Below are 4,498 nucleotides of genomic sequence, written 5' to 3'. Positions count from 1 at the left end.
AGATTTAATAAAAACAGAAAAATCGGGAAACTACATTATGTGTTAGCCATATTATTCAATATTGTTTTAGACCATTTAAAATAACTAGAGAGTATAAAATACCTGATAGAATACCTACTGAAAGACAATATAAACATGCAACACTTTTTTATATAAATAAAGTTAGATCTAAATAACTGAAGTAATATTTATTGTTCATGGGCAGGTAAAGCTAATATAATTTTTAAATGACAATTTTGCCTAACTAATCTATTCATGTAATGCCATTCCAATTAAATCACTTTAAAGTGAGTTAGAAAAAATAATAACAAAGTTTATTTAAAAGAACAAAAGATCAGGAACTTCAAAGAAACAAGAAGAAAAAAGATGTAAAGGAAGCTGATCCAATAGTATGAGATCTTAAACCGTACTGTAAGGTGAGAGCATTGTTGAAGTGTAAAATGGATAGTTTTGATTATTTTATTTTTGACATTTTAAACATTTTTTATTTTACTCTGTTTTAGTTTCTGGCTTGTAGGGTGTTCGTTTCTGTTTTGTTTTTATTTGGGGTGTGTGTGTGTGTGTGTGTGTGTGTGTGTGTGTGTGGTCAGCATGATCCCAGCAGAAAAAAAGGCTGCTTCTGAAAGGGTTATTTCATTTTCCTCTCTGTGGCAAGGCTGTCGTGGAGCTTGGAGATCTCGGGCTCGTAGGCCTCCATGACCAGCATCCCACTGTTGTCAAAAAACCTTAGCAATGAATTTAGTGAACTCTGCTTCCCTCTGCTGCTTGGTTTTCCCACTAGTAAAGGTCAGCTTCAGGGTGTACTTGTCATCAAATTGTTTAAGAACAGAAGAGAGCTGCCAAATATCATCAGGATCCATTCCAGATAGATCTTTTCTATGCACTACAAGGAAAATGCTTTTCTCCTTATATGAATTACAGATGGTCAGGGTCCCCATCATAATGAAACAGGAGATGACACATAAGGCAAGGACTGGCTTGAATGCTAGAAAGGAGTGCAGGTAGTCCCAGACCCAAAGCCACAATGGCAAAGAAACAGGAGATTGTACAGATGATGAGGTGGCCATCCATCAAACCAAAATTCTCCATATACTTATACTTTTCTAGAAGTGCCTTTCTGGAAGAATCATCCAAAGAATTTTTCTTTTTTTATGTTCTATGTTTTTTTCATTTAATATTTTTAGTTTTCAGCATTGATTTTCACAAGAGTTTGAATTACAAATTTTCTCTCCATTTCTACCCTCCCCCCACTCCAAGATGGCATATATTCTGATTGCCCCATTCCCCAGTCAGTCCTCCCTTCTGTCACCCCACTCCCCACCTCCCATCCCCTTTTCCCTTACTTTCTTGTAGGCCAAGATAGATTTCTATGCCCCCTTGACTGTATATCTTATTTCCTAGGTGCAGGCAAAAAACTTTTTTTTAACATCTGCTTTTAAAACGATGAGTTCCAAATTCTCTCCCCTCTTGCCTCCCCATCCACCCTCCCTAAGAAGGAAAGCAATTCAACATAGGCCACATGTGTATCATTATGTAAAATTCTTCCACAATACTCATGTTGTGAATACTAAATATATTTTGCTCCTTCCTAACCTATCCCCCTTTATTCAATTTTCTCCCTTGATCCTGTCCCTTTTCAAAAGTGTTTGTTTTTGATTACCTCCTCTACCTACCTTCCCTCCCTTCTATCATCCCCCCTTTTTTATCTCCTTCCTTCTTCTTTCCTGTGGGGTAAGGTACCTAATTGAGTGTGTATGTTACTCCCTCCTTAAGTTGAATCCAATGAGACCAAGATTCACTCATTCCCCCTCACCTGCCCCCTCTTCCCTTCCAACAGAACTCCTTTTTCTTGCCACTTTTATGTGAGATAATTTATCCCATTCTATCTCTCCCTTTCTCCCTCTCTCAATATATTCTTCTCTCATCCTTTGATTTTATTTTTTTAGATATCATCCCTTCATATTCAACTCACCCTGTGCCCTCTGTCTATATATATGCATGTATATTCCCTTCAGCTACACTAATACTGAGGTCTCATGAATTACATACATCATGTTTTCTTGTAGGAATGTAAACAAAACAGTTCAACTTTAGTAAGTCCCTTGTTATTTCTCTTTCTTGTTTACCTCTTCATGCTTCTCTTGATTCTTGTGTTTGAAAGTCAAATTTTCTATTCAGCCCTGGTCTTTTCACTGAGAAAGCTTGGAGGTCCTCTATTTCATTGAAAATCCATATTTTGCCTTGGAGCATGATACTCAGTTTTGCTGGGTAGGTGATTCTTGGTTTTAATCCTAGCTCCATTGACCTGCGGAATATCATATTCCAAGCCCTTCAATCCCTTAATGTAGAAGCTGTTAGATCTTGTGTTATCCTGATTGTGTTTCCACAATACTCAAATTGTTTCTTTCTGGCTGCTTGCAATATTTTCTCCTTGATCTGGGAGCTCTGGAATTTGGTGACAATATTCCTAGGAGTTTTCTTTTTGGGATCTTTTTCAGAAGGCAATTGGTGGATTCTTTCCATTTCTATTTTACTCTCTGGCTCTAGGATATCAGGGCAGTTCTCCTTGATAATTTCTTGAAAGATGATATTGAGGCTCTTTTTTTGATCATGGCTTTCACGTAGTCCAATAATTTTTAAATTATCTCTCCTGGATCTATTTTCCAGGTCGATGATTTTTTTCAATGAGATATTTCACATTGTCTTCCATTTTTTCATTCCTTTGGTTGTGTTTGATAATATCTTGACTTCTCATAAAGTCACTAGCTTCCACTTGCTCCAATCTAATTTTTAAGGTAGTATTTTCTTCAGTGGTCTTTTGGACCTCCTTTTCTATTTGGCTAATTCTGCCTTTCAAGGCATTCTTCTCCTCATTGGCTTTTTGGAGCTTTTTTGCCATTTTGAGTTAGTCTATTTTTTAAGGTGTTATTTTCTTCAGTATTTTTTGGGTCTACTTTAGCAAGTTGTTGACTTGTTTTTCATGGTTTTCTTGCATCATTCTCATTTCTCTTCCCAATTTTTCCTCTGCTTCTATAACTTGCTTTTCCAAATCCTTTTTGAGCTCTTCCATGGCCTGAGACCAGTTCATGTTTTTCTTGGAGGCTTTTGATGTAGGCTCTTTGACTTTGTTGACTCCTCCTGGCTGTATGTTTTGGTCTTCTTTATCACCAAAGAAAGATTCCAAAGTCTGAGTCTGAATCTGAGTCTGTTTTTGCTTCCTGGCCATGTTCCCAACTAACTACTTGACCCTTGAGTTTTTCATCGGGGTATGACTGCTTGAAGAGTATAGAGTACTTTGTCCCAAGCTTGAGGGACTGCTCTGTTGTTTTCAGAGATATTTTTACACAGCAAGCTCTGCCACACCAGCACTCCTTCTCCCCCAAGAACCACCAACCAGGACTGTGACTCAGATCTGAGCAGGTTCTGCACTCCCTCTAAGATCTGCCACTTATTTCCTCCCACCAGGTGGGCCTGGGGCTAGAAACAACTTCAGCTGTAATTCTGTAGCTGCACCACTTCAGCTGCCCCTGGGGCAGTGGCTGAATCATGAACTCCTTTCACTCTGTCCCTGAAGTTTTTCCCCACTAACCTTCTCTGTTGTCTTTGGTGTTTGTGGGTTGAGAAGTCTGGTAACTGCCACAGCTCAGATTCAGGGCCCTATAGCCTCTTCCACCTGGCTCCTGGTCTGGTTGGTCCAGGTGCAGGCCACACTGGACTCTGCTCTGCTCTGCTCCCAGCTCCCTGTGATAGACCTTACCCAGCGACCATCCAGGCTGTCCTGGGCTGGAGCCCTGCTTTCCTCTGCTATTTGGTGGGTTCTGCAGTTCTAGAATTTGTTCAGAGCCATTTTTATTGGTATTTGGAAGTTCCTGGAGGAAAGCCCTAGGCAAGTCCCTGCTTTCCAGCTGCCATCTTGGCTCTGCCCCCCCCCCAAGAATTTTTCACCACAGATCCATCCCACTTGTCAATTTTTACAGGTTTATCATCAATCTTCTACTTTCCAACAACCCGCTTTTGTTGGTGCCGACTCGCACCAGGGGCTGAGGCAGCTGTGCCAATGTCCCGGTAGCAGCCAATGCTGCGGGCAACGGAGTAGTCCCAGCAGCAGTCACCACAGCCATCTTGTCTCTCTCTCCCTCCTCTCCTACTTGTCTCCAGCCCATTGGCTGATGCCGACATCCCACATGGGGCAATTTTGATTATTTTAAATTAAAACTTTTTTGCATAAGTAAAACCTATACAACCAAGAATAGAAGAAATGCTTAAAATAGGGGGAAGACTTTCATAGACAATCTCTCAGTTAGAACGGGATTGGGTTGGAATACTGCTGTGGTATAGGAAAGGATGAGCTGGTTGATTTTTTACAAAACATTGAAAGACTTGGATTTTTGAAAGAAGATACTATCCACTTTCAGAGAAAGAGATGACAAGTAGAAATACAGATAGTATGGTCTTACGTATATGTGTATGAGTGTATATGGGTGTATATATATATGTA

The 4,498-nt window shown here is 39.9% G+C and overlaps 1 pseudogene; it reads right to left on the bottom strand.

The window, feature by feature from the left end:
* Window positions 1-628: 628 nt before the first annotated feature.
* Window positions 629-4,121, bottom strand: LOC118849717 (annotated as a pseudogene).
* Between the last annotated feature and the right edge of the window lie 377 nt (window positions 4,122-4,498).

Source organism: Trichosurus vulpecula, chromosome 5 (assembly GCF_011100635.1).
Source record: "Trichosurus vulpecula isolate mTriVul1 chromosome 5, mTriVul1.pri, whole genome shotgun sequence".
Lineage (NCBI taxonomy): Eukaryota > Metazoa > Chordata > Mammalia > Diprotodontia > Phalangeridae > Trichosurus > Trichosurus vulpecula.
This window is presented reverse-complemented; position numbering and strand designations above follow the sequence as displayed.